The sequence below is a fragment of the Periplaneta americana genome, chromosome 11 (assembly GCF_040183065.1).
Source record: "Periplaneta americana isolate PAMFEO1 chromosome 11, P.americana_PAMFEO1_priV1, whole genome shotgun sequence".
Taxonomy (NCBI): Eukaryota; Metazoa; Arthropoda; class Insecta; order Blattodea; family Blattidae; genus Periplaneta; species Periplaneta americana.
In genome coordinates, this window is record NC_091127.1 from 2721484 (window position 1) to 2729755 (window position 8272).

General features: G+C 35.3%; 1 long non-coding RNA gene across 1 annotated transcript; it reads right to left on the reverse strand.

Moving 5' to 3' along the window:
• Window positions 1-4030: 4030 nt before the first annotated feature.
• LOC138708583 (uncharacterized) lies at window positions 4031-7936 on the reverse strand. Its single transcript, XR_011334708.1, has 3 exons — window positions 7262-7936; window positions 6250-6407; window positions 4031-4244 (listed from the first exon to the last, which is right to left on the reverse strand). It is a non-coding gene; the product is annotated as an uncharacterized lncRNA (long non-coding RNA).
• Between the last annotated feature and the right edge of the window lie 336 nt (window positions 7937-8272).

The following is an 8272-nucleotide window of genomic DNA, read 5'->3' on the forward strand; positions in this document are numbered from 1 at the left end:
TCCCCCACATGCTCTGCTACTGCGTGTTCGCATCTGTTTATTGGTGCGCCTGTCTCTGTTAGTCGTTTAACAACAGAAATAGTACTCATGTACAAAATCTCACTTGGATTTAATAACAATAATAACGAAGTATTTATTCAAAGGCAACTTACCTGTACGAGTAATATAAGATTGTTTTTGTCAGGGATAGACAAAACTCGAAAATCTTCAGGATCAACCTCTTTTTAATTAATTTTTTTTTTTGTACTTTTCTGAATGCGACCATAGAGCTCACCGATTGGAACAAACCCACAGCAGCGAAATAACCCACACTAACACAATGATGGACTATTATGCAGCTACATATACCTTACATATACAGGTTTGCCAACGATCGGGAAAAAGATTCCCATGACTTCTCAAAGAGAACACGAAGAATCGGACCATGAAAAAACTGATAGAATTCTGAAGTCAAAGTTGTTATAAAAGGAAATCTGGAAGGGGAAAAGCGGTAAAATTTAACTTGGTCCCAGAAGTTGCTGAATTAATATTGCATTTTTTAGTACAAGCAGAGATACTAATGATCACAATTAAATGCCTGATACTGGGGATCACCTTCTATATTTAGCGATTACCACGGTGCCCGATGAACCTCAAGTTCACGGACACAAACCCTATCCAGGGCGATAAATGTTAAGGGATGATGAAGCGGCTTTCTCCCAGAGGAACGTAGAGCTGCGGGCGTCTTTATCTTCGATTTACGCCAAGTAAAATAAACCTCAGCCGATAGATGGCTACCCACAAATTTGACGACCATTTTTCCTCAATATTTTATTTCAACTATGAATAAACATGGTTAACTACTTCCGCGGCTAGGACCACTTCCGGCGTTAAAGCCCACGCTGAAATATGTTGATCGAGTGCTTGAGCGATCAGGAATCAATCGCTGAAATGGAATATTCCGCACATTTGAACATTTTGAAACAGACCAACTTTGATGCTAGATATTAAGGGAACTGTTTTTACGAGTTACATTGCTTTAATAGGAATATGCCACATAAAACCCACCGAGTTTCTTTTTCCTCTCCCATAGCTTAGATTTTTTCGCGGTAGACAATTGCGGCACTTTGATCATTTCCAATACCAATAAAGTTGTGCAGGGCAAACTATCCGCGAAGGAATGTGGAAATACATTGTAATTACAATGGTCCGGTGTTTCCAACGCGCCTGCGCTGTTAATTTCAATCGCAAGTCCTTTCTTTTCCTTGGAGGAAAATTCTTTAATTTATTTAGAGTAATAAATATGATTAAGCAAAACTTGATCTGTTTTAGGACGGTCTGAATTACTGTACTCCACAATTAAATTATCTAACTACACCTACATTTACAAACCTCACACTCATCCCTGTGTGCGTTTGATGTCCAACAGAAGCGACCAACAAAATTATACGATTATACCCTTACTTACTCCAGCAATACATCCTTAGTCAATTTTTTCACTTCAGTTTCCTTTTAAGGGGAGGCAGAGGTGAATATTTCAAAATCCACAAAATTTATCCGATTTGTTTGAAATTGATCATGGATACTAAGTATGTTATTAGTAATGGACATACCAAGTTTCAACTTTCTAAGTACAATAGTTCTGTAAATATTAATAATTTTATAAAACTTTATATCGTTTGATATAAAATGCTTCATGCACCATATTCTAAGAAATTTTCAATATTTCTTTTTATTTATATGTTCAGAGAAGGTATATAAATAATAATTATTAGTTTATTATGGGAATAATATAGTAATACAGTTATCTTGGTTTTAATTTCATACTTTTAAGGGCACAAAATCAAAAACTAACATCGGAATATCAAAATAAAGATAATAAAAATGGAAAAAACCAAATATTCATTTTTTCTTCAGTTTTGTTCGAAAATTTCACCTCTGTCTCCCCTCAACGAATTGCATCACTGAACACGGCTACCAGAAGGATGGTAACAAATCTATATTAAATGAATGTCTGCCAACTTGCAATGTTGGCAAAGCCTTCCAATTTTACTTAATCAAATCGTGTAATGTATCACTTGGGTAGTTACTTCACGTTATACGAATTTCAAAAGTCAATGACTAGGAACAATTGAAGGGTCCAGGGGAAAAACCTGCTGAGTCCAAAATTATCAATTTTTTGTTTTGGATGCCATGTAATACCTCAGGAAGTAGAGATTTCTGTGGTTTAATTGTACAGAGTAAAAACTTGATTAAGCGAGAAATATTTTAAGAATGATTCCTCAGTGACAATAGAATGTAATGGACCTTGAAAGTTTTAACTTGCTCTCCTGTAAAAACAGTAAAATGTGACTTAGCAGGTTCTTCCCCTGGACCCATTAATTGGTATCGGGAAGTCAATTCTGACTGTCTTTTTAATCTTCTGTGGGATTTTATACTCAGACTTCGTGTTTATGCATATTATATTTATTATTTAATTTTGTTAATGATAGTCGTTTTTTCTAATTAACTAAATTATATAGAAGACACCTAATAAGTATAAAGGTAATAAATTTGGAATAAAATGTCCATCAGTCTTTCTAATGGTTTATTTTTTTTAATTTTATTGGGTTATTTTACGACGCTGTATCAACATGTAGGTTATTTAGCGTCTGAATGATATGAAGGTGATAATGCCGGTGAAATGAGTCCGGGGTCCAGGACCAAAAGTTACCCAGCATTTGCTCGTATTGGTTTGAGGGAAAACCCCGGAAAAAACCTTCAACCAGGTAACTTGCCCCGAACAGGTTTCGAACCCGGGCCACCTGGTTTCGCGGCCAGACGCGTTGACAGTTTCTAATGGTGAACAGGGAGAAAATCATTTCATGTTAAGACACACTCCCCATAATAAAATTGCACATCAAAATATTGAAGGGTTTACCAAGAGTAAATTGTTATACTGTATTCGCTGCATGTCCGGTTTCTTCCGAGGTTTTCCCCAGCCGTGGGACTGAAGCCGGATGGTCTATGGCGAGTCCTCGGCATCAACATCTTTGATTTGATTACCTGGTTGGGTTTTTCAGAGGTTTTCCCCAATAAAAAGGCAAATGCAGTGTAATCTTTTGGCGAATCCTTGGACCTCACCTCATCATTGTAGAAAATTACATTGTAAAACTGTAAAAGTTGCAAAATATTGTAAAAATTGTAATTTTAATATTGTAAAATTTTGACTTGTTCCACATCTTAAAGCTTCATTGCTCATGTAAGATCTATGGAAGATAATAAATGAATGAATTACAAGTTGCGAATATTTCAAAAGACCTGTATCAAAGACCACAAGTTTGCTCTAAATATTTGCAAATCTAATGTTAACCTTAAATTTTTAATCCTAGATAAAAATTTTCTACGAATACTGAAATTTCAGTTCGTTCACATTTATTGTCTAGCAATTTTCAGACGATAAGCTCCCAATCTAAAATAAAATTTGAGCAAGTCACCTGATGTTCCTGAAAACTTCACACTTTCTTGGGATTTCAGAATTTCCCAACTCCCATGCCAACGGCCAACTCAAATCACTCCGTTGTTTTACTTTTAAGTTGTGCGAAATGCTTATATCAGACTCCTTTCCATTTTCAAATTAAAATTCAATAAACTAATGTAAAGAATTTTCATTTTACGCGCTACATACACAACAGTCACCGATTTCAGTAGAGATCATTTTTATCTGCAACTTATAATTTTCTACAATAGGGAGCTGTTAAAGTTTATATATCCCAGATGAACTTCAAATATGACGTGGATATCGTTAATGCTTGAAGTGGAATTGATATTATACAAGCCAAGGTAATCCCACATTTCATAATGGAACAGGAATTGTGTCGCTTTAGTCAGAACTAAATTAAAATTTTGGGAAGACAGGTTTAATTTATACTAGATACATAAATTCATTTACAAGTGAAATAATTTAAACATAACTTTTATTTTCTTCAAATTACAATGTTTACATTGTACATGAAAATAACATTGTAAGTACTACAATTGAGAATTATTCAGAATTACAAAGACTACAGAATATAATTACAGAAATAGGAATAAAATACATTAATATATAAAGAGGATACAATAATATTAATAAAAACGTGGAAAGTTTCCATGACAAAGAAATATCCTGTGGCGTCATTTTCAGTCTTCTTTCCACATTCACGTGAATAACTGATCTAGCTATGGACTTCCTGACGATTCATCTCAACTCCCGGTCGTGTAGAACCAGCAGCATCCGAAGTTACCTGAAATGAGTAATATTAGATTACTAATTAGATACATTTCAGCAGTCAAATATTTTCAGATCAAGAAAATATTCCATAGTAATAAAGGCTACAGTATAGTAAAACTGAAGTAATGTTTTGGGGTTGTTTTACACATGAAGGACCTGGAGAATTAATACCTATCAAGGGAATGATGAATTCTGACAAATATATTCGCTTATTGGAAACTAGAATCTTACCCCAGCTGCAAAAATCATTTCCGGATGGCAGAGGTGTGTTCCAACAAGACCTGGCACCATGCCATACGTCTCGAAATTTCCTATACCCATTGTAAGTTCCTTCCATTGAACTCCACACATTTCGAAGTTGTCATTTTCAGATAACGGGTAAGAAAGTTCTATGCCAATTTCAGAGACTTAGTCGTAACCAAAAAATCTACAGTGGTTCAAGGATTACAATCGCTTGACAAAGTAATTACAATTTTGCCAATTTTGAATACAATTTACAATGAATCACAGGTCGCAGATAGTTTCATACCCTAAAATTTTGCTCTAGTATGTTCGAATAAATTTAACATTACTTTGTTGTGCGTCAAATTAAGGATATTTCTAAGCTCGTCAGGTTAGTAGTCTCTCCGAAACCGGAGATTTCGAGGAACTCCACCGAAGGAGTACGTTTCTAAGGTGCTGTTTCTATCCAACCCGAATAATGGAAGGTGTGATTATAAATTTCAAACTGCAAACGACGAGCTGGGAATAATGTGGGAATTTGAGTACATTTTTACACGAGACTCCTGTAAATCTTTCAGTTAATTTATGACAGAACCAGAAGTGAGGAAATATACTCCCCTCAAAACTGCACACATTGCAAATGGAACCGTTTGAATTTAACTTCATCCCGTGTCCTTCACAAAATTTTTCCCTACGAAAGACACTTAAGAAAATTTAAAATCCAGTTAAGTTCATAACGAAAACTTTCAATCATTTATCTTGGATTGCTCCACAAATATTACACTACCAATGAAAGAGGAACAATCCAGATTAAGTGTGTATTCGTTCAATTTTTAATTCTTCTGTATTTTAAGAAACTTAAATTATTCTTTTGCATAGCGAACGACAACAGTACTGCTAATAGGATCAGACAAGTTACAGTAACAGTGCAAGCCTTCTAAATTTGTGGAATGACGTAGTAGACGTCGCTAAGTCGCAAAATTGGAAGTAGGCTACGTCAAAAATGCCATATACCAAGTGACAATTCAGAAAACTAATTCCTGAAGCACTAAGACCGTTCTGTTGCAATGATTAAGAATTGAGACGGACAGGTTTAAGCTAATGATGCTACATAAGTAGGTACATAGTTTTTTTCGTAACACTGCGTTATTAGCCGGTTTATTGTTCGTCACTTCGAGTGTGCTTGTAAATAAGCATTGACCTTTGCAGATTTGAAGAATTTTGGTATTTGTGGGCTAAACACCGAGTGTAAAGTAGGAAAAATTAGCACTTCCAACATTGTTCTGTAAGCTTAAGGGGAAAGGCAGCTGAAAACTTTTTGACCTGAACAGGAAGATTCCATAGGAAAGGGCAAGAAAATGATTTTGTCGTGGCTTCATTTCTTTAACTTCAAACTAGTAGATTTCGGATAAACTGAAAACTACCCCAGCGTTTCCAGAGAATGTAGAATAATATATTATCGATTAATTTCGGCCTGTTCATCTCTAAAATATTTTCACTGCGAAAAACCCAGAAACATTTGCATCAACCCAATACATTAATCGTATACAACTCTCAGCCAAATGAATTTGGTGAATGAAGTGAACTACTAGATCGTGTCTGCACGAGACAATTTCCTGTAACAGAATCTGTAGGAAAAACATTTCAATCGGTAGTTATAGTGCCTGAAATTAGATTTTAAAATGGGACACAAGTTCCACCCCCCCCCCCAAATGAGAAGCAAAGGCGAATACAAAAAAGTTAAAAAAAAACATCTCTAACTAGCACATCCGTAAACCACCAACTCGTTTCCTTACCTCAAATTATCTAAGATTAGTGAAGTCGTCAGGAATGTGGTTATTCAGCACTCAGGAAGCAAATGTCAAAGAAGGATGTCCAGCATTCTCAAAAAATTAGAGTCCTGGGTAGAAATTTCATCTGCCGGTCATCCATTAAGAGATTGGAGCAACGCCATCTTAAACAGGGCATGAGAAAGTGACGATATAGATTAGAAATTAAACAATTTCAGTTCTGCAAATTCCAAATCAAACTCAATTAGAAGATGCCTAGGCTTACTTAGTCACACACTAGGCTGCTTCTATCACTTCACATCATGCTTTTTATCTATTGGCCATATCCAGTAACAATTTAAACTGCAGTTTCTTTGATTAGTGAATAAACATTAAAATCACGTTTCGAAACTTCCTCGAGAAGCGAATTAATTCCTCACGAAATAAACTAAATCTGAACGACGTTATAGAAGTCCGTTTGAATAAATTAATCTTCAACAATATTTCAAGAAAATTTATTTCAATGCTACTATACCATTTAAAGCAGAGTACTATATAATCATTCACGAACTTTAACTTTGCGACCATAAAATAATGAAACCAGATATTTTAGCAGACAGCCTGGTTGGATCCTCATAACAGACACTAATAAGATATTGCCCAAGAGGCAACAGCCAGAAGCTAATGGGGTAGGGTGCCTTTCCTTTCTCCCTCCCATACAATAGTATATCAGTGAACATGTCAACAATCTCCTCTTGCTGACAACTTCAAGCAAGATATGTTGTCCGATAAGAAATGTATCAGTCAGAAATTCAAAAGTAAAGACAACATCATTCTAGAAGATTAGGGTACTTTTTCAAACTGCGAATAGACAACGAATTAACTATAATTTAAATACGAATTTGAAAAATTGCTTTTGATTGTTCAAATTTTTCATTACTTCCAGTCGCCAACGTTGTTCTACTGGAGGATTTCTTTTATGGTAGCTCATGTTAGGAACTAAATTAAAAGTTACCGATATTGTCCAGTTCATGCTTACATTTTGATTGGTTATTATGCATGTCCAATATTCCACAGCATTCCTCAGCTCGACCCATCTTCAATCCCAAACAAGGCCCCAACACCTGAAATACCATAAACAAGACAAATTACCAACAAGAATTCTCAATGGTTACACAGATCCTGTTTCGCCAAGAAAATGTGCCTCAGAATACGAATTTGAAGAGAAGTTTGTTGTACACATTAGACTGAACGGGTTTTCATTTTTCTTTAACAATTTCATACTGGGTATAGTTCAAAATACTAAGGACGTGGTTTTACTTTCCGGCACCCAACCTTTCCACGAAACTTAGTACTGATATATTTAGTAATGAATGGATGTAACACCTCTATTGTTCATGTCTACGGTTACCAGCTTGTACGATTTTCCCGTGAACCTATTAAAGTTTCTGGATGCTAATGTGGCCTTGCTTTCTTTATCCCCGTACAACACTTGGTTTCCTTTATTTCGAATTTGGCGCTGGGTTGTAAAATACTGTGCAACAGTTTCTATTAGCCTGTTATTTTACTGCTGGAATTTGAGTCCGAAAATATTTTCACTTTGGTACTAGTTTCCCCCCCCCCCAACTCGTGTTCCATACCGAGCATACCTGGAACAAATGCGTTTCTGGAACAAGTGTTCTCAAGAGGAAAAAAAAAAAAATAGACTGATGTAAGAAAGACAAGCTCAGGGCTTCAAGTTCTAAATTTTGACATGGTCTGGAAAGAGGTTTTTTTAATGAATTAAAAAATTACTGAATTGCTAAATGAAGCTAGATCAGTTTCAAAATATGAAAGCGACGTTGAAAATCAGATACTAAGACAAAAATGTTGGAGTACAGTAGTCGTGTGTAATCATTTAATATGAAAATTTTGAAATAGACATTCAAAAAATCCGAGTCTGTGCGAAATGTCTACAATCTTTAATTTTGAAAATTTGGAAACTTTTCACATCAGACAGAGGCTAACGGATCAATTTACTCAAATTACACTAAACGCGTTCTTGCAGGTG